Raw genomic sequence first — 12,799 nt, 5'->3', positions numbered from 1 at the left:
GGTTTTGGTGTGATCATGGTTTGATGAGGCTGGAGGTGGTTTAACCTTTGGATTCCCTTGCTTGTTCTTGGATTGGTTGTTATATGATATCCCATATTCATGCTTGGAATATTGCACGGGGGTTACTGACTGAAAGGGATATTTGGTTCAACCATGTCTATGGTTAGGTGATAGGCGGAAGTCTCAAAACTCATCATATTTTCCGATGAATAAAAAAATTTAAGTTCCCTTACATTTCCACTAGTTTATATGCGGATTTAATGGTTTTTATATCTCTGATATTTATATTGTTTTATGTTTGTTATAAGCATGGTTGAATGACTGGTTTATGTCATGGGTATTTCACGTATTAACTTGTAACTGTTAAATGAATGGATGAATACCTAATTGACGATGTACTAGTTCAGTTGAGAAGGAGGTGATCCTTCTGGTTATGTTTCGTAAGTCCTATCAGTCATTTATGCTCTATCTTGTATCTTAGACCAGTATGTTTCATTTATGCCAAGTGTTTGACATAATGTCAGTCCCGGTTGGGGGTGCTCAAGCTAGTCTTGAGGTTGATTTTTGAGTATTTAGTATTGTTATCATGTCTTTGTTTGATTTTGAAGGTTGTAGCCAATTATGGGAAGAGGTCGAGATTCTAGGCTAGAAAAGTGGCTCAAATCTTAGGGTTGCTGGCACAAGCCTGTTGAGAAAAGTCCACGGTCACTGGCATAAAGGTCTATTAGAGAAAATTTGAGTTGTTGGTCGTTGTCATGCCCTTAGCATGGGAGAAACTCCAGGTTAATAGGCTTAAATCATGAGTGGGACTCAGGAACAGGCTGTCTAAGTGGTTGACTTGTCTCCTGAGGGTGTAATTACTGATGTGGACGGGTTTTTTTGATGAGTTATGTCGATTCCATTTCCTTAACGTCACCGAGGAGGTTCAATTCCTTAGTAACCTCTCTCATCACATGTTCGTCTGGTTGGTTGGTTTCTTGGGTGGACTTGGAAGGAGGGGGTGTTACAATTATGGCTTGAAAAGTAAGTTTGATTAAGGAAGAGATTGAAGAGTGCATAGTGAACCATCAATTTAATTTCTCACAAGGATATATGTGGATCTCAATGCATGGAATATTTCATAGGTATGTTATATTGTAGAATTTGCTTCAAACAGCTAGGACATGACCACTCTCACTATAGCTCCATTCGAGCAATAACCAAGTTTATTAATGACAAAATTTGTTAAACATTAATATATAAATAAAGTGTAACTAAAGTAAAAGTGAAAATGTGAGTTCCATTTTGGAAGCACTTTCACCTCCACCCCAAAGTGAAGTATGCACATATTCATTTTCATTTCTACATTGAAAATGTACATCTTAAAGGCTGAGATAAATATTTACTGATTATTGTTAGTTAACTTATGCATCATCCAGAAGGTGATGGAGGGAATAGGGTTCGATCCAGGAACCCTAGGCCCTAGGCCTAGGTGATGCAGGTGTCGCAGGGTTGGCCTTGACAGTACAGGGCTAGGACCGCAGCTGGCAGGGTCAACAAAGACGCTCGAGGTGGACAGTCGCTGAAGGCGCCAGCTGGAAACCTGCAAACGGCGTTGAGGTTACTGAGGAACGGGGTTCGTTTTGCATTTTCGTATTATGCGGTTATCTTTTCCCTATGGTGGAACCCGTTAGGCGATATTACCATTTTTTGTGCCCTCCGGAGGTTTTGAAGATCAGGCGTTTTCTGCTGTGCACATCGGGTAGCGGTTGAGGGGAGGTATAAGGTTTTTACGGGGCTGTTTTTTACCATGGTTAATCCAAGAGAATCAGTTGAACTTGACCCATCCCCGGAAGATATTCTCTCCGTCTGGGGAAAGGAGGCCACGGAGGAAAACATTGACGAGTATTTTGGGCATTCTGTCAGCCAAGCGACCGCTTTGTTCTCGGGCGGAGGCATATGGCGTTCAAATGCGGCTAAAGGGTTACTGGACGAGAGCTTGGAGCTCTCAAGCGGCTTTGGTGTCGGAGGCAGCAAACCCACATGCATGGTCAGGTTCGTCGAGAGGCAAGAATTTTGTTTCGCCAAACAGTAAGTCCCTTTCCCCATCAAAATTTTTTGCTTCGTCGAGTGGACTTGAGGATATTATTAATTTTCCAAATATCAAAGGGGTGTGGAGGACTGTGGGGGGTGTACAGAGTTATGGGAAAGAATTGGGGGATAGAAATAGTCACCCGGCGCTAAACAGAACCCTTTTCCCAAAAGAACCCTTGCAGAGATCTTCTAGGGTGAAAGAGGGTTTAGTGGGGGTGGAAAAAACCTCAAATTTGGGGGTTTTTGCAAACCCTCCTGATTCAGGAAAGGCGGAGGCAGGCGTTCCTTCGGATGCAGGCGAAGTAGGGAGTCTGATGGAAGGACTGATTGAAACCCCCCCCCCCCCCGAGTACAAGGATCTGAGAGACATGGAAGATGGAAGCGGCCAAATCAGGGATGCAGGTAATTCAAACCCTATCTCAGGAGAACGAGAATCAGCTCCAGATGCAGAGAAGGTAGGGGAAAAAAGGAAGAAAGCTAAATCGTGGAAAACTAAGAGGGTCACAAATTTGGTACTAGGAATGGACGTTCAGGTTGAGGATGCTCTGGATGTGGCGGAGAGCACTCTTGTGGGCAGAGTGAGAGGAAGGTATGTATCTGGCAAATTTCTTAAGCAGTGGGCCGAGAGTCAGTGGTTGAAGACACCGGCGAATTCCTTCACGACTGCTACGCTGGTAAAGGGCTGGTTTATGGTAAAATTTGACAGTAAAGAAGCTATGGAATGGGTCGAGGAACGAATCTGGGCGTTTGGGAATCGACCTGTATTTTTTAAAAGATGGTCTCCTCTGTTTGATGCCTCTAAGGAGAAGGTAGACGAATTACCCGTATGGGTTAGGGCTCCAAATTTACCTCCCTTTCTCTGGGTGGACTCAGTTTTTATGTCTATTGGAAACCATCTGGGCACCTTTCTGGATGCAGATAGATCCTTTCTTCATACCTTTGAAAGAGCAGTGGCGAGTATCCTTGTAAGGCTAAACCCATCGGAAGGTCTTGCAAAATCGGTTACTTTGCAATATAAGGACTATGTGTATGAGCAGATTTTGGACTATGAACTATTCCCCTTCAGGTGCCACCGTTGTCATGAATACAGGCACTTGGCCAGGGACTGTCCCTTGGGAAAAAGAAGAAGGAAGATGAAGAACAAAGAAGAGGAATGGGAGGGTTTCCTGAGGAAAAACGAGGAGCCGGTGGAGGAGAACAGCACTGAAGCAGAGCTCCAAAGAGCAAATCAAGCTCCCGAGGCGGAAGAGGACATGCAGCGGGAGGAAGTGATCCCGATTTGTGATGATGAATACCAGCCGCTCAAGGAAATCCCCTTGGACGTCCCAGTCGGCCCTGCTGCGGACGTTCAAACCGGTATGCAGACTTCTCCTCTTAATCTCTCTTCAAATTCCGAATCTTTTATCGGTGGTTTTTCTTTGGATTTTCATATGGCCTCAAATTTAGAAGATCCTCTGCAAAACATTGAATCACTCTCAGAAGCTATTCCTTCTTTAAATTTGAACTGTGAGGACCTCTCTAAGATGAGTCAGATCTCTGGTAGTTCGTCCCCTGTCCATCACTATAACCTCAGATCTCACAGTAAAAGACCTGCATGTCATCAGATTTTCCCGGAAACGGTTGGTGGTCTCTGTCCTGAGTCGTCTAAGAGTCACTTAAAAAAAGGTAGAGGGCGGAAATCTCTTTTATCTAAAGCACAAGTTAAGGCTAAATATGATGTAGCGGATGGTAAACAAATGTCGATCCCTGGGGCGCTTAGAGCAGCAAAACCCCCTGAGACAGTTATCAAATGATCTGTCTTTCATGGAACTGTAGGGGGTTGGCTAGTAAACCCAAAAAACTAGCTCTGAAAGATTTAATCTCCCGCCACAACCCGGATATGGTCTTTCTCCAGGAAACCCTGGGCAATAGTGCTGATGTTGAATCCTCCCTCTGCTCTCTCTTTCCGGGTTGGGTTTTCACAGCCCTGGATGCTTCCGGCCATTCCGACGGTCTTGCTATTAGTTTTAAAAAGGGAAGATTCAAGGTATTAAATTCCTAGGGTCTGCCCCATGCTCTTGGTTTGGAGATCCTTTCACCAGATTTTGAATTGCCTTTTCTGGTCATCAATGTGTATGGTCCCTGTCAGGGTCGGGCCTCCTTTTGGAATGATTTCCTCTCGAAAGAGCTGTTAAAAAACAAAAGGTTGCTTATAGGGGGAGATCTAAATTTTTCTTTGGGGATGGCTGAAGCCTGGGGGCCCAATGCAAGGGAAGATCCTCTGGCCGATTTTTTCCTAAAAGCCTTTCAGACTCATAATCTGATTGATGTTAACATAATAAAGGCTAAACCGACCTGGAGAAACAGAAGAACGGGAGAAGAGAGAATTGCTAAAAGATTGGACCGGTTTCTCATAAATGAGTCACTGGCTTCTTATATCCCTCTCTTCAGGCAATGGGTGGGTGAAGGGGGAAATTCGGACCATTTTCCCATTTACCTTGAGTTCTCAAAGACCCCTCCCAAGCCGGCTTCTCTGTTTAAGTTCAATGCTACCTGGCTTCAGGAGGAGTCTTTTCTTCAGCTGTTCAGGAATACATGGAGGCATCCGGGCCCTTCCCCTCCGGAAAACAAAGGAGATCATTTTATGGAGAATCTAAAAAGGCTGAAGAGAGCAACCATTGAATGGGCTGCAGACAGAAGGAGGAAACTAAATGAGGAATTGGTCAGAATTGATGAGGCTCTAAGTGTTTTAGAAGATCTTGATGCTGATGCTTACATTTCACAAGAGGCGAAAGAAAGAATTCTGGTGTTAGAAAAGAACAGAGCTAAGATCCTTCTGGACAAAGAAGAGGAGTGGAGACTGAAAAGTAGGGCTATTTGGCTGAAAGTGGGGGATGAAAATACAAAATTCTTCCATAATTATGCAAAGGGGCAGAAAAACGCAAATACTATTTGGAAATTAAAGGACTCTGAAGGAATGGAGAATTCCACTTTTGAGGCTATAGCTAATCTGGGCAAGAATCACTTTCAATCCCTTTTTGCTGACCCAGGGGGAATTTCTATAGCCGAAATCATTCGGACTGCCGAAGCTTTCCCTTGTTTTGTGGAGGAGGAGGAAGCAGAAAATCTATTCAGAGAAGTGACTAAGGAGGAAGTAGAAAGTGTCATAAAATCAATGCCAAAAGACAAAAGTCTGGGTTCGGATGGTTGGACCATAGAGCTGTTTATTCACTTCTTTGATCATATTGGTGAAGAGCTTACAGATGTTGTGGAGGAGTCAAGGAAAAAAGGAGAAATATATGGTCCTTTTAATGCAACCTTCATTGCCCTCATCCCGAAAAAAGAGGATCCGGAATCCTTTGAAGATTTCAGACCTATCTCTCTCTGCAATGCTATCTACAAGATCATAGCAAAAATCATTGCGGTCCGCCTGAAGCCCATTCTTTCAGTTTGTATTTCCAACGAGCAATTTGGATTCCTGGATGGTCGACAAATTCATGAAGCCATTGGGGTGGCCCAGGAAACCATCCACAGCATCAGACAAGCAAAGAAAAAAGGGGCGGTGCTTAAATTAGATCTTTCCAAAGCCTACGACAGGATTAGCTGGTCGTACCTCAGACTTTTATTGACTCACCTTGGCTTTAAGGTGGAGTTTATAAATTGGATAATGGGATGCATTTCAAATGTATGTTTTGTTGTTTTGATAAATGGGGCTGCATCCCAATTCTTCAAAAGTCAGCGAGGCTTGAGACAAGGATGCCCTCTCTCTCCTTTGCTCTTTCTTCTGGCTGCTGAAGGCCTCAGCAGATTGATTTCAAAAGCTAAGAGATCAGGTTTGATTACAGGTTTGGAAGTAGCTGTAAATCTTTTCATAACTCATCTCCTATTTGTTGATGATATTTTATTGTTTACAAATGGGAATATAAATGAACTAAAAGAGCTTAAAGACATACTTGATCTATTTCTGAAAGCTACAGGGCTTCAAATAAATCCCAGAAAGTCGCACTTTATTATGGAAGCTTTCACCAGGCAAGAGGAGATTTTGATCACATCATACTTGCCCTTTGAAATCTGCAGTATGGATCAGCCTTTCAAGTACCTGGGGTTTTGGTTAAAACCGTCTTCATACCGAAAGCAGGATTGGAATTGGCTGGTGGCAAAAATTGAACAAAGGATTTCCCACTGGAGTTTCAAATGGCTATCTAGGGCTGGCAGGCTAACTCTGATAAACTCTGTTCTTCAGGCCATCCCGGTCTTTTGGGCTGCTCTGACCTGGATCCCAAAAGGAGTTCTTCATAAAATCAAGCAAATATGTAGCAGATTTCTGTGGTCGGGAGCCAAAGAAGATTCAGTCCTTCCCTGGGTAGCTTGGGATAAGATTGCTAGACCAAAGGAATGGGGGGGATGGGGCATCAAGCATCTCGTTGATTTTAGTCAATCTCTGGCAGCAAAATCAGGATGGCGAATTATAAAAGCGGAGAACCTTTGGACTAGAGTGGTCAAAAGAAAGTATATTGACCCAGTTCCGCTAGAGGATTGGATTCGGAGCCCAAACAAAAAAGGTAGGAATTGCTCGGTAATCTGGAAGGCCACTTCAGAGGCATTCAAAATTATAGAACAAGGACTTGCTTGGCAGGTGGGGAATGGAGAAAATCTACGGATTGGCAGGGATCCGTGGGTAGGGTGCAACGATCTTTTTGCATTATCCCCTGGTCTTCTTGCTCATCTAGATACAAAGGGAATCCACAGGTTAAGTCAGATAGCAAACATGGAGTTATATTCCATTTGGGGTCAGGAATGGAAATCTGTAGAGGAATTGGGCATTGATCTCACCTGGAGAATCGAGTGGCAGGCCTTCATTCATGAACTTAAGCGGTCAAATGTCAGAATAAAGGACCATCCAGACTCCCTAGTGTGGGCTCATGCTGAGACAGGACTCTACTCCCCAAAGGCTGGCTATAATTTCCTGATGAAGAGAAAGGGATGGGATCCTCCTGTTTGGTGGGTAAAGCCTCTGTTCAAACTGAAATGCCCCAAAAAAGCCAGAATTTTTCTCTGGTGTGCGCTTAAAAGAAAGATCCCTTCTTGGGAAATCCTTCAAGCATGCTTCAAGCAGGGGCCGAGTAGATGCCCCTTATGCCTGGCAGCTTCTGAATCCATCCCACACTTATTTGTGGAATGCCCCTTCACTAGACAAGTCTGGGATGAAACAAAAAAACTCCTGAACATTAACTCCAGATGGGAAGGGGAACATCTCCCTGCAGCTTGGGAATCTTGGTGGTCTCACTATCCCAAGAAGAACCTGAGAAACCTTCCTCCTATCCTCTACTGGGGCATTTGGATTGCCCGGAACTGTAGCATATTCAATGAAAAAGCAATCCCGGTGGAAGTAATTGCAATCCAAGGCTCAGCCATCCTTGCTAGCATTCCTGAGCCGGAAGGCCCTACATCCTCGAACCAGCAGAAGGAAATCCATATTAAAGAAGGCATCCCTTGGGCATTCTTCGACGGGGCAGCACAAAACAACTCCACTGGTGCTGGAATTATTATTCATCTTAGTCCCTCGCATTCGCTAAAAGCCTCAGTGGGTCTCGGGATGGGCACAAATAATTTTTCCGAACTATCAGCCTTAAAACTTCTCCTTTGCTGGCTCATTCATAGACAGGTCCTCACAGTTCAGATTTTTGGAGATTCTTCAAATGTTGTAAACTGGGTCAATGGAAAATTTAGATGCCGGAATTATATGTTGATGCCTCTGCTAGAAGAAATTCAGAATCTAAAATCTTCATTTACTGTTTTCTCTCTTGACCATATTTACAGGGACAATAATGATGAAGCAGACAGGTATTCTAAAGCAGGTTTACAACAGGCTGTGGGTTCGTGGAGGATAAAAGAGCAGGTCCAGGACCAGATCCGTGAGACGGATATGGCCCCTTACACTTAATGTTTTTTTGTTACATGCTGTAATTGCTCCAGGATCAAATGGACATATTATTTGATACTGGCGGCATATGATATTTGAACTTTTTCTTACACTTTTTCATCTCTTTTTTAATTCGGAGAAGCTCGACAGAACCTTTGTTTTTGTTAATATGCGGGTTGTTTTCCTTTTAACAAGGAGACCCAGACTTTCTAGACAGCCTCAATTTTTTTTGGTATGGCTGATTCAGGCCGAAGTTCAGAAGAACTTACTGGTTTTTTTGTAAAAGACATGCTTGATGACATCATGGAGAAGGATGGTTTAATCTTTCTGCCTCAAGCAGTTTTTTGCTGAATGTTCATTCATCTGATTGTAACTTTTTTATTTTTATTAATAGAAAAGTTCGGCTTTTTTCCTCGAAAAAAAAAAAAAAAAACTTATGCATCATCCTCACTTGAATTATTGAAAAAATTTAACTTGAATTTAATCATAAAGCATGTGTTTTTAAAGAATGAGGAATTAGGTTGGAGAGTAAAAGTATACATTTTAAAATGGGTATAGGTAAAGAGGCACTCGATGAGGTATATTTTGAAGTTGATATAAATTCAAATTTGTATCTTGATTTAATCATAAAATATCTATTTTAAAAGAATGAGGAATTAGTTTTGGAGCGTGAAAGTATGCATTTTAAAATAGATACAAGTAAAAAGTAACTAGATCAAGTAAGTTTTGAAGTGGATGTAAATACAAGTTTGTAACTTGAATTTAATAATAATGTATATGTTTTAAAAAAACCAGAAATTAGGTTGGAAAGTGGCATTATGCATTTTAAATGGATATAAGTAAAAAGGAATGGGATGAGGTACATTGGGAAGTGGATGTAAATTCAAATTTGTAACTTGAATTTAATAATAAAGTATATGTTTTAAAAAAAAACGAGAAATGAGGTTGGAAAGTGACATTAAGCATTTTAAAATGGATACAAGTAAAAAGGAATGGAATGAGGTGCCTTGGGAAGTGGATGTAAATTCAAATTTGTAACTTGAATTTAATAATAAAGTATATGTTTTAAAAAAACTAGAAATTAGGTTAGAGAGTGACATTATGCATTTTAAAATAGATATAAGTAAAAAGATATGAGCTGAAGTGCATTGGGAAGTGGATGTAAATTAAAATTTCTAACTTGAATTTAATAATAATGTATTCTAAATGAGGAATTAGATTGGACAGTGAAAACATATATTTTAAAATGAATGTAGGTAAAGAGGAACCAGGTTGGAGAATGAAAATATATATTTTAAAACGAATGTAGGTAAAGAGGAACCGATTCAGGTGCATTTTGTAGTGTATGTAGGTGAAGAGGAATAGGATCTCAACTGAAAATGTGCATTTTAAAGTAGATGCAGCTGAAAAGACTCTAGGGTGAAAGTGCATGATTATTGTATAAATGCCACAAAATGTTAATAAGGTAGAGACAGTTGAAATTGTAGAATATGAAAATTGAGGTGGAAGTGGGGTAAACGTTAAAGATGTTATAAAAATTAAAGTGGGTAGGAATGAGTTGAAAATGTGAAATATAAAAGCCGAGGTAGAAGTGGGGGTAACGGTGGAAGTTTAGATGAGGCAGAAGTGAGCAAGTAAAATAAACATGAGGGTGTCAGCATGCACTTTAAAGGGTTAGCATTATTCGTTCTTCGACTACAACAATACAGATTTCATTCTTCAATATAAAAAGTTGAGTGAGGTAGGAATGAGTTGAAAATGTGAAATATAAAAACTGAGGTAGAAGTGGGGTAAGGTAGAAGTGTGCAAGGGTGGAAGGTTAGATGAGGCAGAAGTGAGCAAATAAAATTAATTATTGTGAGGGTGTCAGTATCCAGTTAGGGTTAGCATTATTTGTTGTTCCACAGCAACAATACAGATTTCATTCTTCAATCCCCACGTTTATTAATAGTCTGCTTCTTCTTCTTATCAGGAAAAAACAACGAATACTGTGCAGGATTGTCAGGGTGACTTGGTGGTGTCCTTGCGAATCTGCAAGTATCAATTATTTGTGTGAAAGCTTAAAATCCTGCACAATGAAAGCTGTATTAATGTTCATATGTTTCATATCAGCGGTCATTGCTGATGCAGCAGGGGATGATGGGAAGATTCACATAGTCCACATGGATAAATCTCAGATGCCCACTGTGTTTTCCTCTCACGAGCACTGGTATAATTCCATCGTTACATCTCTCACAACAAACAAGAAACAAGAAGCCTTACTGTATATCTATGACACAGTCATGCACGGGTTCAGCGCCAAGCTAACCCAATCGGAGCTGGACGCTCTGACAAAAGCGCAAGGTCACCTAGCAAGCTACCCGGACACCACGGGAAAGTTGCTTACCACATATTCTTACAACATCTTGGGCCTCAACGAAAAATCTGGCATATGGCCCCAATCACACTTCGGCAACAGCTCAGATGTTATCATCGGACTTCTAGACAGTGGCATCTGGCCCGACAGCCAAAGCTTCAGAGACATCGGAATGGGCGAGGTACCGGCCCGTTGGAAAGGCCAATGCCAGGCGGGAACTGCCTTTAATAGCTCGCTCTGCAACAGAAAACTCATCGGAGCTCGTTACTTCAACAAAGGATTCCTGGCAAGTGGTGGGCACATAGATCCGATCCACGATTACAATTCCGCCCGAGATTATTTTAGCCACGGTTCCCACACCTCGTCCACGGCCGCAGGAAACTTTGTGCCGGATGTTGATTATTTTGGCTACGCAACGGGCACGGCCAGAGGCATGGCGCCTCGGGCACGGCTGGCCATGTACAAGATCGGCTGGTACCCCGAGCACATCGTGGGTTCTGACGTTCTTGCCGCGATAGAGACAGCTATAGCCGATGGGGTCGACGTCTTGTCGCTGTCATTTGGCCTCTCGACCGAGGATCTCATCCAGAACCCCATAGCTGTCGGAGCCTTTGCAGCCACGGAGAAAGGCGTGCTCGTTTCTTGTTCCGCCGGCAACAACGGGCCGGATGGATCAACAGTCCTAAACGGCGCGCCGTGGATTTTGACGGTAGGAGCTAGCACCATTGATCGGGCATTCGCAGCCGAAATAAATCTCGGTAACGGGAAATTCATGGAGGGAACTTCTTACTTTGTCGAGAAAAAAGTTGTTTCCGGCATCCTGGTTTTCAACGAGAGTTCTCCAACATGCCGCTTCCGGTCGCTTGATCCAAAATCTGTGGCCAGTAAAATTTTGCTGTGCATGAGTAACAGTTCTGAGGATCCCGACTTCCAGATTAAAGAAGCCGACCGAACCGGAGCTGCCGGTATTATAATGGCCTACGACGACCACACTTCACGTGTCCTGTCGCCTTCCAGTTACTCGATGCCCGCCGTGTCGGTTTCTTCGGGTCAAGGTCGTCTAATAGCAGATTATGCAAACACCACTGTAGCATTGAGATTCGTGGTAACCCGGCTGGGATTTAAGCCTGCGCCTGTCGTGGCAGGTTTCTCATCGCGAGGGCCCTATTTTCTCACCCCGGGAATTGTGAAACCGGACGTGATTGCGCCGGGCGTCGACATTCTGGCGGCCGTATTGCCTTATGAAAATGCAACATTCGTCGGATCTGCTCCGTTAAAGGCCAACTACTCTTTGGATTCCGGCACCTCTATGTCGTGTCCTCATGCTGCGGCTGTGGCGGCACTGGTGAAAGCCGTGCACCCGGATTGGAGCCCCGCTGCCATTAGGTCAGCTCTCATGACCACGGCCTACAGAGTGGATAATACCGGCCGGGCTATAACAGATCAGGCCGACCCTCGTTTTGGTCCCGCAAATCCCATGGCTCTCGGTTCCGGGCACCTTAATGCCAACAAAGCAGCAGATCCTGGGCTGCTTTATGATGCTGGGGTGAATGAATATCTGGATTATCTCTGTGCTCTCAATTATACGAACCAAGAAATTAGGTTACTGAGCCGGAAGAATTACTCCTGTGCCGCCCATGGGGCCATTGGTGACCTCAACTATCCTTCCTTCGTTGCAGATTTCAGGAACGAGACGAGGTCAGTCCCACAGAAATTCAAGAGAATTGTCACCAATGTGGCCGAAAATGAAAATAAGACGTCATCTGTGTACACAGCAATAGTGAAGACTCCTCCAGAAATTTCAGTGCAGGTGGAACCTGACCTTTTGGTGTTCAAAGAAAAGAATGAAAAGCTGGAATTCTCTGTCAGTATCACACCTGTAAATGTGAAGAAAGGATGCTCAAGTTCAGGGTACTTGAGTTGGGTTGATGGAAGGGGCCATGAGGTGAGCAGTCCACTGGTAGCCATATTCTGCTGATCATGTCCAGTACTTGTGGCCTGCAAGTTTTCTTCTTGTGTCTAGTCCTTGCCATTAGTTTATAAGGGTTTTTAAGTCATTTTTTTTTTCCTCGTAATGTTTTTTAGACTACTCTACGCTTTTAGACTCTACCGGACAGTGCTACAGAGGGTCAATGACTTTGTTGGGACTTCAACAAATTGGACTACCCATAATGGAGTCTTTTGGCTGTGGTAATTGGCTTGAACTTTTACATTTCACTCTCTTCCATTATATATAAGCAAATTAGAAACCAAAGTACCAGAATAGTAAAAGTGATTTGTAATGTCAACAAAGTGATATTATTTTCTTTTACTTGTAATTATTAATATAATATTATTAAAATAGGAAAAAAAAAAAAAAAAAAAAAATTGATATAAATTTTATCATGTTTTTAATATAAATGGCAAAAAAATAATAAATGTGTATTTCAATTTTTTTTACACGAGGTTTAGTTTTTTGTTTTTTGTTT

The 12,799-nt window shown here is 42.6% G+C and overlaps 1 pseudogene; it reads left to right on the top strand.

The window, feature by feature from the left end:
• Positions 1-9,952: 9,952 nt before the first annotated feature.
• Positions 9,953-12,440, top strand: LOC149243648 (subtilisin-like protease SBT1.7 pseudogene; annotated as a pseudogene).
• The last annotated feature ends 359 nt before the right edge of the window (positions 12,441-12,799 follow it).

The sequence above is a fragment of the Pinus tabuliformis genome, chromosome 8 (genome assembly GCF_031772625.1).
Source record: "Pinus tabuliformis cultivar Carrire ecotype Pingquan chromosome 8, CPIR1, whole genome shotgun sequence".
Classification (NCBI taxonomy): domain Eukaryota; kingdom Viridiplantae; phylum Streptophyta; class Pinopsida; order Pinales; family Pinaceae; genus Pinus; species Pinus tabuliformis.
Note: the sequence above shows the minus strand (reverse complement) of the source record. Positions and strands in the feature narration are given on the sequence as shown.